General features: G+C 37.7%; 1 protein-coding gene and 1 pseudogene across 2 annotated transcripts in view; one reads left to right on the top strand and one right to left on the bottom strand.

Annotated features, from left to right (window-relative positions):
* The window catches only part of Fchsd2 (FCH and double SH3 domains 2), a 213222-nt gene that overhangs the window by 152819 nt on the left and 36196 nt on the right, over positions 1-24207 (bottom strand). The window lies entirely within an intron of this gene.
* Positions 11444-11598, top strand: LOC118576959 (annotated as a pseudogene).

Here is a 24207-nt window from a genome sequence, read left to right as displayed (position 1 = left end):
AATTAAGGGGGAGGAGAGAAAACTCAGAAGATAACTAATACAATAGTACCAGATCACATGACTTACTAAAAAAGAATTACCTTATTACTAGAGAAGTACAGTGCTTAAAACTGAGTATAGCAAATTATTTAATATTTTAAGTTTTACTTATATGAATCATAGATTAGAACACTAAAAGGTTCTATTGCACAGTAAATATAAATACTAGTTTTCATTTATTTATTGTTTTATTTGAGACAGGGTCTCACTATGTGGTTCTAGCTGGCTTTGAGCTCATTATGTAGACCAGGCCGGCCTCTAACTTAAAAGATCTGTCTTGCCAGGCAGTGGTGGCGCACGCCTGTAATCCCAGCACTTGGGAGGCAGAGGCAGGTGGATCTCTGTGAGTTCGAGGCCAGCCTGGTCTACAGAGCTAGTCCAGGACAGACTCCAAAGCTACAGAGAAACTCTGTCTCGGAAAAAACAAACAAACAAACAAAAACCCTGTCTTTCTCTGTCTCTGGAGTGCTGGAATTAAAGACATGTACCACCATGTACAGTGATTTTATATATATATATAAATACTTTCAAAATCAGGTAGTCATCATTCTGTCCATCGCCATCTCCAGCAACCTGCCAAGCTGTAGTCAATTTAAATTTTATTTTTCAAATTTTTCCCCCAGATATGTAGGCCAAAGAGATGGCCTAGACTCATACAGACCAGGCTAGCCTCAGACTCAACAAAAACTCACCTGCCTCTGCCTCGAAAGTGCTGAGGTTCATGGCATGAGCCACTACTAATTTAAATTTTCTATTTCATTTAACCATTCTTTCCCATCTTAGTTAAGAGATATACCAACCATTTGTGAAACTGAAGAAATTAACTAGTTGAATTACTACTAACTAGTTGAATCTTTACTGTTTCCTTTAAAGCTTGCCCATGTACACAATATAGATAAAATAATATTTAATATTTCCAGATAAAAAAAAAATTGGGGCCAGGCAGTGGTATTGCACATCTTTAATCCTAGTACTCGACAGGCAGAGCCAGATGGATCTCTGTGAGTTCAAGGCCAGCCTGGTCTACAGAGCGAGATCCAGGACAGGCATCAAAACTACACAGAGAAACCCTGTCTCAAAAAAACAACAAAAGGGGGGGGCATCTTTTGATGTAGGCACTTAACATTATAAACTCCTCTTAGAGTTGCCTTCATTGTGTCTCACAGATTTGGATATATTATTATGTTTACATTTTCATTAAATTCTGGGAATCTTTTAATTTCCATTTTGATTTCTCCAGTGACCCACGTAATTCAATAGTGTGTTCATTAGTATCCATTTCTGTAGCACTTCTACACTTTCTAACCAAGTATGTCAGAAAGAGACAGCTAGCTTCACTCAAATTCCGACTCTCCTCTTCTTCAAGGTGCACACATGTAAGATCTCAGTCACCTCTAAAATTAGATGTGATCATGTGATTTTTAGCCAATGGGATGTGAGGAGACTTGGTGTGTGCTGCTTTTAGCACTCTATCAGAACTTCTTTTCTATAATCGGTCCCCTGGTTATTCTTTGGTTAACTAGATACAAAAAATTCGGAGGTGAGGGAGCCCAAGACTTAAGCCCCATAGCTGTCTATATCACTAAATCATTACATGGAAATCCTGTAAAAGACCAGAGAGATGGCTCAGTGGGAAAAGAAGCTTGCAGGACCTGAGTTCAACCTCTGGAACCCAAGTATAGATGGAAGGAGAAAATCAACCCCCAAAAACTGACCTCAACCTCTACAAATGCACTGTGGCACACTGATACACACACAAAATAATAAAACAAATACAAGATTTTTTTTAAATCTGCCAATAAGCTGTTAATGGGCCAGAAGACTTTTTGCTAAACTTCAATGATGTGGTAGTTATTGGTTAAAGCAATTAATCTACCTTTATGAACAAAGAACATTTACCAATAAGAGTATATCTACAATTGTTTCAAGATTTGTTACTATGAATATATTCAGAGCCTGCCACCTATGGAAGGATACAACTCCACAGTAATAATGGAACCATACTTCTGTGTGAAGAAAAAAAGTACCCTCCCCTCCCCCATCTTTTTGTTTTGTTTTGTTTTAGAAAACTATGTATAGAGTGGACACTCAACATGATAAGGTAAAACAAGTCTGGTAAAACAAGTCTGGTTTTGGTTTCTTAAATTTCTATTTTCTTAGCTGTGACATTTCATGTGCCAATCATCATAAAACACATACTACTTTTCTGCATATACACACAAAGCAAACTTTTAAGTGCAGAATCACAAAAAATATTATTCACATATACCTATGCTTAGTAGACTGAGTATTTATGCTTGCCTAGCACATATGAAGCCCTGGGTTCCATCCCAAGCACCCCATAAGCCAGGTATGTCGGCATAAGCTTGCAATCCCAGGGATCAGGAGGTGGAGATAGGAAGGTCAGAAGTTAAAAATCATTCTTAGCTGCATAACAAGTTCAAGGCTAGAATGGGCTACATGAGATTCTGTTTAAAAAAAAAAAAAGATAGAAAAGGAAAAAGTCTTCTTTGGGGCTGTGGTAGAGTGCTTGACTAATGTGCATAATGCTTTGGGTTTGAAACCTAGAACACTAAAAAGAAAAAACAAGAACAAAACAAAATCTACTCCACTTTACTTATTATATAATGACATTATGTTTTATAACAACAAATTTCAAAAAGAAATCCAGACTTAAAAAAAAAAAAAAAGGTTTCTTATTCACTGCCCAAAAAGTACACACTTTTCCCTGTCACTAATTTAAAACTACCTTGAACCTCCTGACTTTGTAGAAGTCAAAGCTAAGATGACTACTATGAATGATGATGAGAGAATCCCTGCCTGGTCACACTATCTGATGTAGTGGATACCTGTTCTATGAATCTGAAGCACTGCCCCCTACAGATGTAACAGGTATGACCTTGAAGTACCAGCCTCTGGGGCATGGCTGGGGGTTACCCTTAAGACTTGAGATGCACATGCCTGGCCCTCTTCTCTCCCTCGTGGGCTTTGATGCTAGGACAAATGGAAGAACAACATGGGGCTATACCTTGGACTTCCAGAAGCCTACGATAAATCTCCCATGCTGTAATGAGTCTCCCTCCCTAATAAATACCTTTACCCTTTAAGCAGACTGTGGATTTCTTGTTATAATCTGGGCTGCAGCACTATTTGCTCAAGAAGGAGTTCTTAGCAATGAAGGCTGCTCAGCTGAATGGAAAAAGACTTGTAAAGATAATCTTTAGTCTGCATGGTTACAAGTGTCTTCAACTCTACTTCCTTGAGCATTACTGTTGTTCTAGGAGACCAAATGAGACTATAAAGTGTTTGTACCACATTGACTGGAACACAGCAAATATTGAAAGCATTCCACTCTTAGGTTCCAGTGTAAAATTCCATTACTACACTATCTATTATGGTGAAATGGCTTATGGGCTGGCAAATGGTTCAATGGGTAAAGTTGCTTGCTGCAAAGCCTGACAACCTGAGTTCAGTTTCCTTACTCTCATGGAGAAGGAAAGAACAGATTCCTGTAAGCCATCCTTAGACCTCCGCATTAGTATCATGGCTCATGTGTATGCATACATGCATACACACAAGTAAATGTAATAAAAATAATTTTTTTGTTTGTTTTTCGAGACACGGTTTCTCTGTAGCTTTGGAGCCTGTCCTGGACTAGCTCTGTAGACCAGGCTGGCCTCTAACTCACAGAGATCCACCTGCCTCTGCTTCCCGAGTGCTGGGATTACAGGTGTGCGCCACCACTGCCCAGCTAAAAATAATTTTTTAAAAGGCATTTGTCACAAAACCTAACAAGCTGAGTTAAATCCCCAGATCTCATGAGGCAGAAGATGAAAACTGAATCCTACAAATTATCCTGACTTCCACATAAATATTCACACACAAACACAATAAAATAAACAGATGCATAAGAACTTAAGAAACAATATTCCTAAAATCCATTAAAAATACTAATTCTATGATTCTACTAATCTATTTAAACAGGATTCAAATTATCAGAGATTTTGTGTGTGTGTGTGTGTGTGTGTGTGTGTGTGTGTGTGTGTTAGCAGTATTATATTAAAATTAGGCAGACAAGCCAGGCTTATAAAACCAAGGACTTGGGGGGGCGGCGCTGAGGAAGGAAAATCACAAAGAACTCAAGACCTACCTGTGATACACAGTGGTGAGTTCAAGGTCAGCCTGGACAATCTGGTGAGACCCCATCTCAAAAATTTAAAAAAGTAAGAAGAGAGCTGGGAATATAACTCAGTATCAAGGAGCTTGCCAAACAACAATCCCCTATGGACTGCCAAAAGAAAAGTAAATTAGAAATAGATACACTAATTAGGTGATTTGTGAGTAAAATAGTACATATAAAATAAACTAGGCTCATAGTATATATATAAAATGATCATTCTTTAATCTGTTTATAAAAAGCTAGAATGAAGTCAAAGGATCTGTTACCATCCTCTAGCTCCTGACCGTAGATGGTGAAATATGGTTCTGCACTGGCTAATCTGAAATCACTGATGACCACGGGGTTAGGAAATCTGCTGTATACTTCACAAGCAAGTTAAACAAGTATAGAGTGATCAGCCCAGTTTGAGATATAATTCAAAGTCCTATAAAAATATCAGAAAAACCTGCTTACTGCTTCTCCAAGCATCACAGATCATGAAGAAGCAAGATGAAAACACAGGAGGGGAAGGCCTGGGATTCTTCTAAGAGGACTGTAAACACACACAGAAATACCTCAATGGGGGGGGGGGGGGTGTAAAAGATTTCCTGCCTGAATTCCTGCAAGTACTTTCAAAAGGTCTCTGAAGTGATGTTAGACGGAGAACAACATTTGATTTTAAAAGGATAAAAATGGGAAGCATATATAAGACTTACAAACCCATGATCTCAGTGCTAGGAGTCTGAGGCAGGAAGACTGCCCTTGAATTCAAGGCCAGCCTAGGATACTTGGTGAAACTGTCTCAAAAGTGAACAATCCATCAAAATGAAACAAACAAAAAGGGATACAGTCAATACAGCTAGTTATCCAAACAACTACAAAAATGAGAAGATGCACAAACCCCAGTATTCAGAGACATGAAATTTAAAATTAGATATCATTTTGTCACACTTTGACCTAAGACTTAATGAGTAGCAACATTTACTCCCAATAAAGATCATATATACCAGACCCTTATAGCTTATTAGTAATAAACTGGCAAAATAGTTCTAATTTTTATCTATTAGAAGTTTTTAAGCCACTAGAGATAGCTCAGGCTTAAGACCATTGGCTGCTCTTGAAGAGGCTGGATTCAGTTCCCAGCATTGTAGCTCACAATGGGTCTATAACTGCAGTTCTAGGGAGATCCAGTGCCCTCTTCTGACATTTTTGGGGACCAGGCAGGTAAGTTGAACACTTACATACATGCAGACGAAACATCCATATCCATAAAATAAAAATAAATATTTTAATCCTTTTAAATTAACCTATTAGTGTTCACCAAAATTTAAAACAGGTATGTCTTGCTCGAAAGGATGCCATTTTCTGATTACTAAAGTGAAAGTACAATTGTAACATGACAAATGTTTGTTGTTGTATTCTTTGAAATAATTTAAATCAACAAAATATGGATATAAATGTTGAGTAACTTATACCTCATTTTGAAGTTGATGCTGACTGAAGTCTTTGTGTTTGGGGAAAAATATCAATGTTAAAAATACTGTTTAATAAGAATGGATACAGAATGAATCTGAACATTACCCTCTTTGGGGGAGGGTATGGTAACTGAATCTAGGGTCTTATACATGCCAGAAAAGCACTCTACTACTGATGATCTGGTAGTGGCTTAATTTGTTATTTATAGGACGTAGGCATTTGAGAAATAATTCTCCAAAAACAAGGTGATTTGTTTTGCTGTGAATGGGCAGATGTTGCTAAATTAATGCTATATAACAACTCCAAAATCCACTAGTTACAACAATCATTACTAATTTTCTGCTCATGAGCCAGCTAGTCTATAAAACGCCTCTGCTTCAAGTCCAGATCTACTTTATACATCTTTCATCCCAGGACCCACTCTGAAGAGGAATAGTTATCTGGGGCAATTCTTCTAACAGAAATAATAGTTCAAGAGTACTAAAAAAAATTGCAGTACCTCTTAAAGCTCATTTGAGATATGGCCTACTGTTACCACCATCTCTATCAGCCCAAGTCCAAAGTCAGTCAGGCACGGATTTTTATCTCAAGAGAAAAGCTGGGAATATTTGTAGAGCAATAATTCTATTTACAATAAATTCTGTGGGAAATTTCCAGAACAAGTTCATTGTGTTCCCTATGACCACACAAAGGCAGTAAAGTGTGATGAAGTAACCCATTGCTATCAAATTCTCACATGACAGAAAGCAAACAGGAACAGTAAATACGCCAATGACAGAATCAGGATATACAAAAACTTCTCAAAGTACTGGCATAATGGACTAAGCTTAACACAGTGGAATCTCAAAGGAGAAAAAGTCCTGCTATAGGTTCAATATAAAACAGGGTGACTCAATAGCAAGACAAGTGAGAGTCACGGTGCCTTCAGGGTAACCTTGGTAGCCGCTAATGTCATCAAAATGCAATACTGTATTAACAGTAATACCATAAGCTGAGTGACTCTACATGAAAAACAGTCAAACTTGACAGGAAAAAAAATAACATGAAGAGTTTGAGGCAATCACACCCAAAAGAATATTGCTCTGCTCTGTATGTCAATGCCTGTGGAATAATGACTGGCAACAGAATATGTGAACAGTTTTAAACTAGGTTTCATAGGAGAGAGAGCTGGATAAACTACTGATTTGGGGACTGGGAAGACTAGGAACAGGGTATAGATCAGTAGAAAGAAGAAACAAACATAAAAGTCTTCAAGTTCCCTAAAGAAATGTGTTAGAAGTTACCACACCTTTATTCAGCTGTGGCAACGTTTCTGCAAAAGACTAGACAGTTAAGATTTTTGCCTTTACAGCCAGGCGATGGTGGCACACACCTTTAATCCCAGCACTCAGGAGGCAGAGGCAGGTGGATCTCTGTGAGTTTGAGGCCAGCCTGGTCTACAGAGTGAATTCCAGGAAAGGCTCCAAAGCTACAGAGACAAACCCTGTCTCAAAAAAGAAAAAAATTTTTTTTGCCTTTACAGATCAAGTCTCTGTGGCAATTACTCACTATAAAAAAAAAATAGATAACATGTAAGTAAATAGGTGTGTCTGGCATACAATAAAACTTTACTCACAAAAGCAGGTGTCATGCCAGATGGCAACAGCTTGTCAAAATCTTCTCTATGTTGAAAAAAATAGAATGGATGCAAACAGAGTTGGACCATATCACCTTCAGACCATTTCTTACTCCAAAGATCAATAAAAGTAACTAAAGTAATTCAGTAATACAAAACATAGGTGGGAAAATGACACAATAAGGTAGATGAGTTAGAGACCATATGCAGATATATATGAATATTTATTAACAATGTAACAGTAGGTTCTTAAACAGGTCTCGTTCAGGGGAAGACAGTGGAGCGCTTAAAAAACAAAAATAGAAATGCAAGTACTTAGTATAATGTTGCTCTCTGTCCAGTCAATATGACAGACACTAACTTTAATCACTGCCCTTAAGCAAGTCTTTCCAATCCATATGGGAATACAATGGAACATCTTCAAATTGCCTTAAAAGCCTTTTATATTTCTTGAGTATTACATCTTCATACACAGATATGTGGGCAAGCAACACAACAAGCTCCAAGCAAAGCAAAAGAATCTTATGATTTAATTGCACCAAAGGTTAGAAATTTCTATTCTATATAACAAATGAAAGAAAATACTGCTTCCTTTCGCTACCACATGCATACCTTATATCAGAACAAATGTTCTCAAACTGGTACTTTTTGTTGTTTTGTTTTTGTTTTTTGTTTTTTGTTTTTTGTTTTTTTAAAACAGGGTTTCTCTGTGTAGCCCTAGCTGCCTGGATCTCGCTCTGTAGACCAGGCTGGCCTCAAACTCACAGAGATCCACCTGTCTGCCTCCCAAGTGCTGGAATTAAAGGCAGTCACCACCACTGCCTGGTTCAAATTGATACTCTGTTTTATCAGAGATGAGTATAGAAATTGAGAGGTATGTAGAAGCTTTTACAGCAATCTAAAATTGATTGGTTTGTCAACAACAATCAAAATATAAATCTAAAAGATGTAATCACTTATTTTCATAATTTGTCATGTTATTAACTATCTAATTTTTAATCAAATCTTTAATTTTTTGTTGTAGAATATTATTTTAAGCTGTTTTACTTTTGTTTATGCTGCATTTGTTTAACTCTGTGAAGCTGTGTTACTATGCCTGTCTAAAACACCTGATGGGCTAATAAAGTGCTGAATGGTCAATAGTGAGGCAGGAGAAAGGATAGGTGGGGCTGGCAGGCAGAGAGACTATATAGGAGAAATCTGGGAGAAGAGAGAAATAGCCAGAGATGGAAGAGGACTCCAGGGGCCAGCCACCCAGCTACACAGCAAGCCAGTAAGAGTATGATAAACAGAAACAAGAGAACAGAAAAAGCCCAGAGGCAAAAAGTAGACAAGATAATTTAAGGGAAGCTAGCAACAAACAAGCCAAGCTAAGGCTGGGCATTTAGGCGGGGTCCCCCAAAGAGAAAAAGAGTAAAAAACAAAACAAAAGTCAATTTTTTAATTAAGGAATTTTACATTTTAATCTCTATACAAAGCAAAAACTGTGTCTGCTCATCCTTGGTAAGGAATGATACACGTTCTCTTACTGAGGCAGCAAGAAAGAAACAAACAATGACAATGGAACTGCTTTGAAGGCATGAAAACCAAAAGGCCATACTACTTGACACATAAAGTATGACTGGCAGAGTACTGTTATAACCACATTGTGCTACTTGCAGAGATGTCCTGACCACGAAACAAAAGCAGCATTTATGTAGAAAATACTTAGAAGTTCAAAACAAATAAATTTAAATTCAAAACTTCTAAATTACCAAACCATTTGAAGCAGATATTTGGTGCTCCACATATAAATATTAGGGTTTCCTTACTTCTTATACAGGAGCTCTTTGGGATACTATCTTTAAAATACACACACACACTTCACTTGCTCTAGAGAAAAAAATCCACCAACACTGGTTATCTGGATATGTTGAGTGAATATGTAACCAAAAAATGAATTTTCAACATTATCAGTTTAAAGCACTCTGTGTTTATGTTGAAGAAGTAGAAATAAATGACAGTGGAGAACAGGTACCTCAAACCTCTATAGCCAGCCATGGCCATGACTGTAGATTAGCAACTGATTTTGCTTCCAGATGTGGTTGCTTTGAAAGCCACAGTTGCTGAGACAGAGGTGGAGGTTTTCTGCATGTAATTCTTCCACTTCCCACCTTAAACATGTATCTTAGGCCTTTTACTATCTGAAGCAAGGCTCTATCAGACGTGGGACCAAACAAGAAGATGTCAGTGCTATTGCTAAACTTTTCAGTACAGTTTTGGCCACTTTGAGAACCCCAAGGTTTTTGGTGTTTAGAGTTTTGGAAAATTCTGTCTTCACATCTTTTTTTTTTTTTTTTAAGCTGAGGATCAAACCCAGGGCCTTGCATCTTCATATCTTAATTAAGATCTCAGGAATATCGGGCTTTAGTGGTGCATGCCTTTAATTGCAGAATTCTCTGAGTTTGAGGCCAGTCTAGATCTATATAGCAAGTTTCTGATTAGCCAGGGTTACATAGTGAGTTCTTGTCTCAAACAAAAAGATATGAGGAACTAAAATCTGAGGAAGTGGTTCCCCTGGGTTCTCAAGACAAGGTAGAAAAACTACAAGGCTGCTGAGGCAGCCAAGTCTGACTTTTTCTCATCTTCAGTGTGAGGTCAGGTGTTTAATTACCTCTGTCTTAACTTTAATGAACAATTGGGAGGAAGGAAAACAATGAGAAGTCATCCCAATGGGTTATGTTCAGCCATCCACAGCAGAACTTGATCAACTCCCTCCTCTGCCCCCAAAGGACCAAACAGTAAATGTTTCATACTTTGAAGGCCATGTGATCTCTGCCAAATTAACCATCTCTGCCATAGTGAAAGTAGCCATAGACAATTGAGAAACAGATATCTGTGCTCCAAACTTGATTTAGTAAAAAAATCAGAGGTCGTATTTTGCTACCCTTTGTTTATTACAGCAGTTTGGTTTTTTGTTTGTTTGGTTGGTTGGTTTGGTTTTCCGAGACAGGGTTTCTCTGTGTAGCTTTGCGCCTTTCCTGGAACTCACTCTGTAGACCAGGCTGGCCTCGAACTCACAAAGATCCGCCTGCCTCTGCCTCCTGAGTGCTGGGATTAAAGGCATGCGCCACCACCACCTGGCTTACAGCTGTTTGTTTTAAAGGATTCTCTCTCACTAATTTGTAAATGGATAACTTAGAAAACATAATAAAGTGAATTATTCAGTAAATTGTATTAAAAGATCTAGGCCAGGCGGTGGTGGCACATGCCTTTAATCCCAGCACTCGGGAGGCAGAGGCAGGCAGATTTCTGTGAGTTTGAGGCTAGCCTGGTCTACAAAAGGCACAAAGCTACACAGAGAAATCCTGTCTCAAAAAACAAAAAAAAAAAAAAAAAAAAAAAGAAATCTAACTGTGAGCTTAAAAATGTTAAATTGTATAGACAGGTTGCGTTTCAATAAATCGCTGTAGGAAAGAAGAATTGGGCAGACTGTTTAAAATTGTTACTGAACTGTCTTCTTGTCTGTTCTATTACTTGTCTTGCTGCTGCAACAAGACACCTAACAAAAGCAACTGAGAGAGAAAGACTCTTTTGGTTTCTGAGGGAAGGCAGGTGATGGGAACAGTGAGGCATCTTGTCAGTGTGTCTACAGTTGGCAACAGAGAGATGAACACAGATACTCAGCTTTCTTTTCTTGGGTCCAGGATCCCAGATAGAAAGGTGCTGTCCACATTCAAGGTTGGTTTTCCTGCCTTCAGTTAAACTTCTCTAGAAATAGCCTCGCATACAGATTCAGTGGTTGTCTTCTGAGTAACTGTCAATCCCATCATGTTGATAATCAGAACTAACCAGCACACCTATTAATATAGGGAGTCACAATATTGCTACAGCTGCTGTTCTACAATATTAAATAAAAAGCTGAATGAAATTAATTGCAGTTTTCTATTTAGAATCACTTCTATATCACATTAAAGTGAAAGTGTATATAACTTAATTTTTTAATATGACATAAAATGGTTCTTGATAATAATTTAATCTAGGTTAGATTGACAACAGCGCTGTGTAGCTATAATGTATACTGTTACTGTATTTTATTTTAACAGCATTGGTGTAGCGATATCAGACTCAAGTATGTTTTGAGAATTGAAGAACAGATTTAAAAGACATGTTAAAAACTTACTTGGCAGGGAAAATAAGATGGTCAAAAGGTGGTTTTCCCAGGGTAAGGGTCATCCATTGCACTCCAGGTGTGCTGACCTCTGTTATTTGCTCACACAAGAGAAATTGCTTAATTTATGGTATTGGGAGCTTTGTTAGTGCTTTCCTCTTAAAAAAAAAAATCGTAATTTTAGGAGAGCTACAAATTGAGCTTCAGTAGTAGAATAAATGCTTGGCTAGCATGCACAAAACGTTGGCTACAATCCCAGCACTGGAGAGGGGGGATAAAATAAAGCAAGCTCAAGATATTAATTGCTAATCTTTATATTCCCTCAAATGAAGCATTGTTTTCAGAATTAGCGCTAATCCTTTCTTAAAATGTATTTCATGTATACAAGTGCTCTATCTGCATGTACACCTTAATGCCAGAAGAGGGCATCTACAGATGGTTTTGAGCCACCATGTGGTTGCTGGGACCTCTGGAATAGCAGCCAGTGCTTTTAACTTCTGAGCTAACTCTCTAGGTGCTAATCTTTTTTTAAAAAAATATTTTATGTGTATGGGTATTTTGACACACACACACACACACACACACACACACACACACACACACTTACATATTTTGCCATATACACACACCACATGCATGCCTGGTGCCATGGATCCCCTAGAACTGGAGTTACAGTTTGTAAGCTGCCATGTGGGTGCTGGGAATTGAACCCAGGTCCTCTAGAAAAATAGCCAGTTCTCTTGTTCTCTTCCCGCCCCCGCCCCCCAAGACAGGGTTTCTCTATGTAGCTTTGGAGCCTGTCCTGGAACTTACTCTATAGACCAGGCTGGCCTCAAACTCAACAGAAATCTGCCTGCCTCTGCCTCCTAAGTGCTGGGATTAAAGGTGTGCACCACCACCACCCAGCAAAAGTGAATTCAGGGGATTGAACTCAGGTCGTTGTGTTTACATAGCAAAACCTTTACTGACTGAGCCATCTCCTCTCTTAACTACTGAGCCATTTCTCCAGCCCTGTGTTAATCTTTTATTAGTAACTACTCCTAACAGTTTATTCAACATGGAGATAAATTATCTCTCAGTTAAAAAAAAAAAGATCAAAATATTTATAAATTTCCTATATATGGATATTCTTTTGATGAGAAAAATATTGAAAATGTTCTGCCAAATTTGTAAGGTAAGACTAGAAATAATCTTTAAACAGACACATAATACACAGAATCATCCCCAACCTCTGCTCTTAGGGTCTGACTGCCTAGGCTGTCCTCAAGCTCCTGATCCTTCCGGTTCCTGTCCTTGCAGCTGTACTATCAGTATATACTGCTGTACAGAATCTAAACTCTAAATCACAGTTGTCAGCTATCTAATATTTCATTTCTTATACAGTTTGGAGTTATGTTTGGCGGCAATAAAGCTGAAAAGATTTTACAACCTCATGTTCAAACCACACATATACTAAAGGAATTGTCATGTTATCATTGTGTTTTAGGTTTTTCTAAAAGCTTTATGAGATTTGTTAGTTCTATGGATTGGTCTCCAGTATCATTGATCAGTTGTCATAAACACATAAACTGGGCTCTTCATTATTTTCAGCATGTGTAAGGCCCTAGGTCCAGAATTGAGTATCATAAAATAAAGCCCAGCAGTACACACCCATAGTCCCAGCACCTGGGAGACACAGATAGGAGAATCAGTAGTTGGAGGAACATATCATGCATCTAAGGCCAGCACTGTTTTATATTGAAAGCCTGTCTTTAAAAACCAAACAACAATGAAAGGACCTACGTTTGGTTCCTAGCACCCACATGGCAGCTAACAACCATCCAAAACTCCAGTGCCAGGGATCTGATGCCCTCTCCCAACCTCCATGGGCACCAAGCACGCACAAGGTGAACATACATGCAAGGAAAACATGCACACATACACTTAAAATGAAATAAATAAATTTTTAAAAATTACCACAAAAGGTGTTCCAATTATAGAAGTGTATGTGTGCAGAGCAGAAAAAAGAACCCCTCATGTGATTTTTGCCTACTGTTCATACAGTACTTGTTTTTGTCTATTAGTCTGAGACAGGATCTCAAACTCACAGCCCAGACTGACCTCAAACTTGTGGTACTCCTACTGCCTCAGCTTGCTGAGTGCTAAGATGACATATATGAATGACCACATCATCTTTATTCAACAGTTTTCAAATGATACCTGACATTTATGTTAAGAAGTAATAATCAGCTGGGTGTAGTACAATCTTAGCACTCTAGAAGCTAATGACTATAGTGCCCTATGAAACCAGCTTGGTCTTTAGTGTAAATTCAATGCTAACCTGGGCTACATAGCAAAATGTCTGTCTAACAAAATCATAAATAAAATAACCACTTAAAAAAAAAAGAATAATGAGGAGGTCAGGAAGATCTAACCTGCTGAAGACATCAGATCATGTGTATTGCTTCAACCCCTCCCCAATTTCAAACCTCTGAATAAAACTGCTTGACTCCCCCACAAAAGAAAGAAAAGCATCAACAATTAAACAGTACAGAAGATATTACTGTATTGATACTGGATTTTACTTGCTACTTATAGTCTAATCTTTTTTTTTTTTTTGAGCTGAGGATCGAACCCAGAGCCTTGCTCTACCATTGAGCTAAATCCCCAACCCTAGCCTAATCTTAATATGTAAATTCATCAATGGCTATCTAATTCAATTATTTTAAAATAAAATTCTTTTGTGAAAAAGTATGTCCAGAGTACGTCATTACAGTCCTTTATAAATTACAAATGCAAAACCTAGAAAATAAAAGGATATCCTGCTATTCTGGGAACGGCCTCACACTGTTAAACACCTCTTAAATAATTTCCTATGACTTTAAAAAATTCTTTTACAATATACACAGTGAATACAAACTCTTAAAAGTTGTTAACAAATCTAAGCTGTGATGTTTTTAAATTTTCAACTTTAGAACAATAGTGCTAGAAATATTTTGATCACTTATATCACAGAATTGATATATCAACAAGTACTTGGGTTCTGCCCTTCATAAACTATGGCCTGACAGAAGTGAAACATGACCCCTCCCCATGATGAATTTCTACCCTAACTGAAGTCTTCCAAGTACTTTCAAAGCAAGCAGTACTTCTGATGTCTAATGGTATGGAGGAATTTGCCAACAAAAACAAAACTTTAGAAATCATATCCTTAAATACTAAAAACTGTAAGTACGAAGTGCTAACTTTAAGCCACAAAATACTCAAGAAAGTTATTCAAATGATTATGAAACATGTTTTTATTTTATATTTTGTTTACTTATTCAGGTGATGACATGGACCCCAGGGCTTCACACAAGGTAAGTACTCTAACCACTGAGCTACATCCTTTACCAAGTACCTTTAATCCCCTTTTTAAAAGAAATAATTCTATTCTTTTAGTATATTAATGTTTTGCCTGCATGTATGTCTGTGCACCATGTATGTGGCTGGTTCTTGTGGAGGCCAGAAGAGGATGTCAGATCTCCTGTAACTGGAGCTATAGATAGTTGTGAGTTACCAAGTGGATGCTGGGAATTGAATCAGGGTCTTCTGAAAGAACAGTAAGTACTCTTAAACATTGAGCCATCTCTCCAGCCCCAAGCACTTATATTTTCTTGAAAAATTATGTTATGTATTCAGGCATGCATGTGTAACATGGAGCACATGTGGAAGTCAGAGTTCTGTCCTCCCACCATGTGGGTCCCAGGAATCAAACAGGTTATCATGCAACAGGTGCTTGCCTTCACTAGCTGAGTCATTTCTCCCATCCCACAGCAAAACACCTCTAAATTGTAAATAAATAGACAAAGAAATAAATAAGTCTAATTAATGAGAAGGCATAGTAATAAAACTACCCCTGGTGGAATCAGCCCAAAATTATTAAAATAAAGCATTCCAAGGGAAAAGTGAAAGTATTAGAACACCTAATGAAAAAAATAAAGTGGGCCAGGCACAGTGGTGTGAGCCTTTAGTTCCAACTATTTGGGAGGCTGACAGATGAGAATTCCTTGAGTCCAGGGATCCAGTCAGCCTGTGCAACACAGCTAGATAGGCGGGGACAAGAGCATGTCTGAGCTATGTGCAGATCGTCAAAATTTAGTTTGAAATGTACCAAAACCAAGATGAATATTTGATACAAGAAGGATCAATAAATGGCTAAACATGGAATAAAGCAAATATACTACATGTTACGGTTTGTATGGATGGTACCTAAGCATTAATTATAATTATAATATTCTTTCAACTTTGATAAATAGAAATACTCAAAAGACAATAAAGTATATTCATACTTTACCACCTATATCAGTTGAAAAATAGAATACAAAATATTTGAATACATTTTTAAAATCTGGAATATGCCAAATTTCATTCAGAAAAAATATTCAAATGCTCTGAATTACCAATGCAGAGATACAAAGAAGTCACCAACAGCAAAGATTAATAGAAAATAAAACAAGAAAAGAACATAGTATTCTGGGGGTGAGGGGTTTTGAAAGCAAAGATCTAGTTACCTAGAACCCTGGACACAGATTTAAACCTAGGTACAATGGTACACAATTGTAATTCCAGCACTCAAGGGGCCAAGGTGTGAGAATCTTGAGTTCAAGGCCAGCCTGAGATAAAAGTAAAACTTTGTCTCAAAGAAAAGTAAAATAATTTTAAATCTGCTTAAAAAAAAAAAAATCCCAGTCATTCCTGCTACTGTTTTCAAGATGGTTCTAATTTCACTCCTCCACAAGTGAAGTTTTTATGTATACATACACACAGGCAATGTCCTAGTTCATCTTACTGAGTCACAAGGCATTTATTCTGTTACAAAGTATCTATTCATGAGAAAGTATACTTAACAAGACATATAATTCCACGTGGCATTCTCATTATTATCCTGTCTTACAGACTGAAAACTGAAGCATAGGGTAGTTAAAGTCTGAAGTTGCAAAGCCAGTAACACAACTGATAACCAAATCATATTCTTCATCAGGCTATATTCTCAACTTAGGAGAATTTCTTTTCTTTTTTTTTTTTTTTAATTTATTTGTTTTTTGGTTTTTTGAGACAAGATTTCTCTGTGTAACTTTGGAGCCTGCCCTGGAACTCTGTAGACCAGACTGGCCTTGAACTCACAGAGATCCGCCTGCCTCTGCCTCCTGAGTGCTGGGATTAAAGGCATGGACCACCACTGCCAGGCGTTTTTTTTTGGCCTCCAGAATTTCTCTTTTTTGTTTGTTTTGTTTTTCAAGATAGGGTATCTTTGTGTAGTCCCAGCTGTCTCGGATCTCACTCTGTAGACCAGAAGGACCTCAAACTCACAGAGATCTGCCTTCCTCTGCCTCCCATGTTGGGAATAAGGTGTGGGGGGCCACCACTACCCAGCCAGAATTCCACTTTCAACAGTTACAATTTCTAAAGCATAAAATCTAAAAATATCTAAGATAGGTTTCAGGTAAGGAACTGACCAAACAGCCTAGAGTGTCTCAATGTACATGAATATGTGTGCCATGTTACCATAGTAATTAACCCTGTCATAGTCACAGGATCTTTCTGTCTTGACCATTACTAGTATAAATTGCTTCTCATGATTTGCCATGTGGCTAGCATAAAATTCTGACCAAGAAATTACATTTTATCTCATACTATAGCCATTTAGATATGTATTTATACTACTTGATTATAAACACTTTGAAGATAGTCATTTCTATCTACCCTCAAATATTAGCTTAAGAAACCATGGGCTCACATTTACTTAACAACTCACTGAATTATGTTTAAGCTGGTAAAAAGAATACTTACTTGAATAAACAACATTTTTATTAACACTTCATTATAAAACAAAATGTCTTGAGTCAATATTTGATTCATTTTTATTAGTATTATGAATATTAAGAGTGTAACTCTGTTAAATGTTATTTAGTGTTTTAAAAATTGATGAAAGGTGATTCATAATATGGATAACAGAATTGGATCCTAAAAGAAATATTTACAAATTATTTAAATCAAAAGTTTGGGTCAGGCACGATGGTTTACCAGGTAAAAGCATTCACTGTACAAGCCTGACAACCTGAGTTTGATCCATGGAACCCAAGTGTCCTAGTTAGGGATTCTATTGTTATGATAAATCACAGTGACCAAAAGCAATTTATAGAGGAAAGCGTTTATTTCTGCTTATAACTCTCAGGTCATATCCTATGGCTAAGGGAAGTCAAGGCAGGAACTCAAGGCAGGCAGAAACTGAGGCAAAAGCCACAGAGGGGTGTTTCTTATAAACCCCAGGACCACGTGCCCAGAGTGGCACTACCCACAGTGAGCCGGACCCTCCCACATCAATCATTAGTCAAGAAAATGCCCCACAAGCTTGCCCACAGGCCATTCTGATGTGGTATTTTGTCAATTGAGGTTCCCAATGCCTCTAGCTTTTGTCAAGTTGACAAAAAACAAAAACAAACAAAAAACCCTAACCAAGCCACTATGGAATGAGAGAACTTGACTCCTGAAAGCTGTCCTCTGATTTCCATATCCACATCCATCATACCCACATATACATACACAGACACACATATAATAATTTTTTTAATTTTAAATAATAAATGTGAATTTTATTAAAATGATTAATGTATGAGACTATTAAGCTGGGCGGTGGTGACGCACGCCTGTAATTCCAGCACTCAGAAGGCAGAGCAAGCTTGTTTCTGTGAGTTCAAGGCCAGCCTGGTCAACAGAGAGAGTTCCAGGACTGCCAAGGCTACAACAGAGAAATTCTGTCTTGAAAAAAAACAAAAATAAAATAAACAAACACCAACAAAGGCATCATCTTTGGGCTGGAGAGGTGGCTCTGTGGTTAAGAGCAAGTAATGTTCTTCCAGAGGACTTGAGTTCAATTCCCAGCACCTACATCAGCCTACCCACCTGTCTGTCACTCCAGCTCCAGGGAATCCAACACCTTTGACCTCCATGGGCACCCACATGCATGTACACACACGTGTACATATATACACACACACACAATTAAAATAAATCTTTAAAGAATATTAAGAAGTAATTTTATTCTATAGGAACAACTGTTGTTTCAGTTTTTGGTAAAAAGACACTTTCACGTACATGAGACTTATGCCGGCATGTATGAATGTGCATTTCCTGTGTGCCTGGTATCCTCAGAAGTCAGAAAATGGCATCAGATCCCCTGGCTAGAATTACAAGGTTGTAAGGCACCATCGGGGTGCTGGAAATAGAACCAGTGCTGTTAACTGATAAGCCATCTTTCTAAACCTCCCAAAAGACACTTTTTTTTTTTTTTTGGTTTTTCGAGACAGGGTTTCTCTGTGTAGTTTTGCGCCTTTCCTGGACCTCGCTTTAGAGCCCAGGCTGGCCTCAAACTCACAGAGATCCGCCTGCCTCTGCCTCCCCAGTACTGGAATTAAAGGTGTGCGCCGCCTCCACCACCGCCTGGCAAGACACATTTTTAATACAGTTTTTTAAATGAAAAGTAACATTTTATCAATTTCTACTCTAAATGGCAACATCTAACATCCCAGACAGAAGAAAAAGTATCCTTCATTTTTCACACACCCACAGTGTTAAGTACTTACAATGTGCCAACTACTACACTAAGTGCTAGAAAAGTTCATACACAAGATGGAATCCTGCATGTCAAGACTTTATAGGTGGGGAGTATAGCACAAACACTCACACAGATGTTTCCTAGGAAGTGTTATGATCCCCTCTTTTTTCAGTTATTTTTACTTTATACATTTAAGTGTTTTGCCTGCATGTATGTGCACCATGTGAGTTCCTAGAGCCCAAGACAGTCAGAATAGGGTATCAGATCACCTGGGACTGGTGTTACAGATGTTTGTAAGCTGCCATATGGGTGCTAGGAACCAAACCTAGGTCCTCTTAACCACTGAGTCATCTCTCCAGCCCCTAGTCTCTGCTTGTGGGATGTCTTTCTGTACACTATGAATATGGGTTACTCTGACTGGTTGATAAATAAAGCTACACTGGCCTATGGCAGGGCGGGATAAGGTTAGGTGGTACATTCAAACTACAGACAAGATGAAGAAGGATGGAGTTGAGAGAGATCCCAGCCCCGTGGCCCAAGGAGCAATAAGATGCCAGCAGACCGGTAATGCCACAGTCATGTGGCAACATACAGATTAATAGAAATGGGTTAAGTTATAAGAGCTAGCTAACAAGAAGCCTGACCCATAGGTCATACAGTTTGTAAATAATGTAAGTCTCTATATGTTTATCTGGGATCGAGTGGCTGTGGGACACAAGGGTGGGAGAGATTTGTCTTGGGGTCAGGCAGGACTGGAGAAACTTATGGCTACAAGTCCCCTCTTCTAAATTTAAAAAAAAAAAAAAAGAGGAAAGAAAGGAAGAAAGAAAACAATGAATGGATGCTAGTCTTTATTGGTAGTTAACTCATTTTCTGGGAGGGCTTAAAAAAGGTAATCATCCAGTGGCTTTTTTTGCTTAATCTACTGGAAGCTATTAATAGACAGGGATGGGTGTTTTCATCATTCCAAATCTCTAGATAAAATTCTAAAGTCCCTGAAAACTTCCATGAGAAATTTCTGGTGCTTCCTGGTTTCAACTATTAAACAATCTCAGGGGAATAGAATGGTACAGTTTAGTTTAGATTCTAGTCACTGATTAAAATAAGAAATACAAACACCAAAATTATATATAAATTAGGATTTGAAAAGGCAGTTACTGAAGGTTTGACCAATTTTTACTTGCTCAGAATTTACAAAGTTAAATTGTGAGATAAAGAAGAAATTATATAAAGACTGTCACTATCAGAAAGTAACCTCTGGAGTCTACAGAGTGGCAGAAAAAAAAAAGAGTGCATGTTTTTAATCAGATACTAAGGCTCAAATAGTGTCAAGGTCACTTTTCTGAACTACATCTTCAATTTTAAAGTAACATAATAATCCAGATCTGATGTCAGTATAATAATTTTAAATACAGTAATGGTAACTGAAGAGATGCCTCAGATATTAAGAACACATGCTACTCTTGCAGAGGACTTGAGTTCAGTTCCCAACACCTACATCAGGCAATTCACAACTGCCAATAACTTCAGCTTCAGAGGACCCAATTGCCTCCAGGGACACCTACACACATAATTAAAAATAAAACATAAAAAGTAAGTCTTGAGGCTGGAGAGTTGGCTCAGAGGTTAAGAGCACTTGGCATTCTTGTAGAGGCCCCAGGTTTGATTTCTAGCATCTACATGGTTGCCCACAATCATCTGTAACTCCAGTTCCAAGAGACCTGATGCCCTCTTCTAACCTCCTTGGGTACCAGGCAAACATGAGGTGCACATACATATATGCAGGAAAAATACTCTTCTATATAAAACAAAATAAATCTTGCTGGATGTGGTGGCACTCATATTTAATCCCAACACTCAGGAGACAGAGGCAGGTAGATCTCTATGAGTTCAAGGCCAGCCTATTCTACAGAGTGAGTTCCAGGACAGTCAGTTACACAGAGAAACCCTGTCTCGAAAAACCAAAATAATAAATAAATAATAAATAAATAAATGAAGTAGTGGTGACCAGATATACTCAAATAACTTGATTACCACTACAATTTAGTCATTAGCGTATCCCCCTTTTCAATCACATTGTACAGGTAACTATCCTAAGATGTTCAAACTATTATCTGGATAGGAAGGTCATATTGAGTATGATTTTGATTCTACAGAGCTGCTGAAACAAAGCTCCTCTACTGGGTGATTTCAAGACAAGAGAATTTTATGCTTTCTGAGACCAAGGGTTAGAAGTCCAAAACTGCAGCCCTCTTTGCAGAATGAACGAATCTGTTTGGGCATCTTTACTGGCATGTGGGTGCCAGTAGTCCTTGGCATTCCTGGCTCTCAGACTCATCACTCCAGTTTCCACTTCTGTCTTCAAATGCCTTTCTCTTTCCTATGATTTTCTATGTGTCACTGGCTAGGGCCTGTCTACTCTAACCCACCTGTGAAGTCCAAGTTCTTCTTTCAGGTAAGGTCACATTCACATGTTCTGCTAGATACAGTTTAGAGTCCGACTACCAACCCACTGCAAAACCTTACTTACTTTCAAGAATGCATAAAATGATAGAAAATGAAGTCACCCTTAAGTTAAAGCATTTAAAAAAACGACTCTATGGCCTGAGGTCTTAACTTTACTTATCTCACTATACACTTTTACTGCTATTGCTGAAGCTACTGTACAATAAGTTATCTAATTTGCAACTATAAGAAGAAAAAAATGAAGTCTGCATAAGTCTATTGTTTTTATTTACTATGCTAAAACCATAATGTTTCTATGTTCAGATAAAATTATAAAATAATCATAATAATTAAGCAAGACATCATAAGTAAAAGGTGTTAGCCAATCAAAAAATGATTTTAGAACAATAAGACTAAACTGCACTGCTCCACGGGAATATGTAAGCCAATATATAAAGAAAATAATTCATCAAGAAAACATTTGAACTAGTTGTGTAAGAAAACAGTTAAACAGTAGTAGCAGTTAAGCACAGGCCCACTTTTATGATCATTCCTGCCCCTCATGTGGACCGATTATAGTTCCAATGCCATATTAGACATATGCAAGGTATTCTGGAAAAGAAATGGTGTTCAACAACATAGACTGGGCTGTGAATACAGGGTGTTTTCATTTACTCATTCACTTTCAAAGTGTTCAGACATACTGCAGCTTTTAATGGACTTGTTGAGTTCATATGTGAATTAAATAGCACTTTAACTGAACCCTCACAAGATAGACAAATGCTTTAAAAGAGTCCAAAAGAAACACAGACTAAAGTAAATATTAATAATTCAAGTAAAAGCAAATAGCAAATCTGCTATTTTGCTACAAAGAGCTTCTTATTAGCAGCAATATAAAGTAGACCTAATGACCATCTGATAAAATCTGACAAGAAATAAACACCTAAAGCATTCATACTTAAAATATAAGATGATCACAGCAGGAAGCCATCAAAAGATAGATTATATTTCACTCTTTAAAGTTTTTTTTTAATTTATAGACAGATTATAATATCTACAATGTATTAATACACAGGACATGTATATAACTTAGAAATACGTTTCTATCACTTAAAAGTCTTCATTGACAGGCTACACAGTCAAAATAGAGGTGTTGGGAGTACAGCTCTGCAGCACAATGACTGCCCGGCATGTGCAAGGCTCTGGGTTTAATCCCCAGAACCACCAAAAGAAGGAGGAGGAGAAAAAGACGATGATAGGGGATAGGGAGAGTCAACCATTACTCAGATAATCCTACAAAAGACAAGAAGAAATATCTGTTAAGAACAATAAACTCTGAACTCTGAAAGAGCAAATACTATGATTCTATTTATGTGAAATATTCAGACTGGGGAAATATATAGGCTGAAAGTAGATGAGATATATCAAGGGCTGAGAAAAGAGACAGTGGGAAATGATTATCTAACATACAGTTTCTGTTTAAAGTGGTATAGGTATTCTGGGAATGATAGTGACAGTTGTACAGCATTGTAAATATATATGCATTCACTGAACAATGCACTTCAAAATGGCCTAAATGGGAAATTTTTGTCACATATTCATTTCACCATTATTTTAAAATTTAGGTCATGAAATCTCCCTTCCCAAATAACTATCATCAAATTCACTTGTCAATTCACATTATATACTATTTTAAACAGTCTGGTCCATGAACTTACTAAGTACCTTAAAATAGCTAAATTATATTCCCAAATTATATTAATAGACTGTGTCCTTTCACTTTACTGAAACATCTCCTCCAGATAAAATGATAAAACTGAGTTTCTGGACTCAAAAACTAAAATATCAGCACTCTCAGAAACTACATAAAGAGATGTGTTCCTGCTGGATATGGTGGCACAGGACTTTAACCCCAATACTTGAGAGGCAGAGACAAGCAGACCTCTGAGTTTGAGGACAGCCTGATCTACACAGTGAGTTCAAAGACAGCCAAGGCTATGTAGAGAGACTCTGGACAGACAGAGACAGAGAGACAGAGACAGAGACAGAGACAGAGAGAGAGAGAGAGAGAGAGAGAGAGAGAGAGAGAGAGAGAGATGGAGAGAGACAGATTTGAGTTTGACTGATTTTTAAAAACACCTCCCCCCAGCATGCTGGGAGATTATAGCTTATTAGGATGCTTACCAAGCATGAAAATAGCCTAGTTCAATCCTCAGCATGACAGAAAGAAGACAAGAAATACAGACAGACATGGTGTTCCAGTACTCAGAAGGCTGGGGCAACAGGCTCATGAGTGGGAGGCCAAACTGAGCTACAGATTCAGAGCCAGGTCAGTCAGGGCAATGTAGAAAGAATCTGTCTCAAGAAAACCTCAATAAGCCAGATGTGGTGGTGCATACCTTTAATCACAGCACTCAGAGGCAGAAGCAGGTGGATCTTTGTAAATTCAAGGCCAGAGTGGTCTATATAGGGAGACTTTGCCTCAAAAAACGAAAAGGGAAAAATGCTTCAACAAGTAAACAGAATCTATTCAATGAAAACAAATTGCAAATTGAATTCTATCAGCATTTTTTTACTACCAGAAAATATAAAGAGAGAACACTACCTATATTACTAAATGTAAACTTTTCAAAACTTATTTTTTGTTTCCCAAGATTTTCAAGTTCAACTATAATCAACAGTGAAAGGAAAGGGAAAAAAACCCTATGATTATGGAAAATTTGTTTCAACTTTGAATGAATCAATTT

This window comes from Onychomys torridus, chromosome 1, assembly GCF_903995425.1.
Source record: "Onychomys torridus chromosome 1, mOncTor1.1, whole genome shotgun sequence".
NCBI classification, from domain to species: Eukaryota; Metazoa; Chordata; class Mammalia; order Rodentia; family Cricetidae; genus Onychomys; species Onychomys torridus.
Note: the sequence above shows the minus strand (reverse complement) of the source record. Positions and strands in the feature narration are given on the sequence as shown.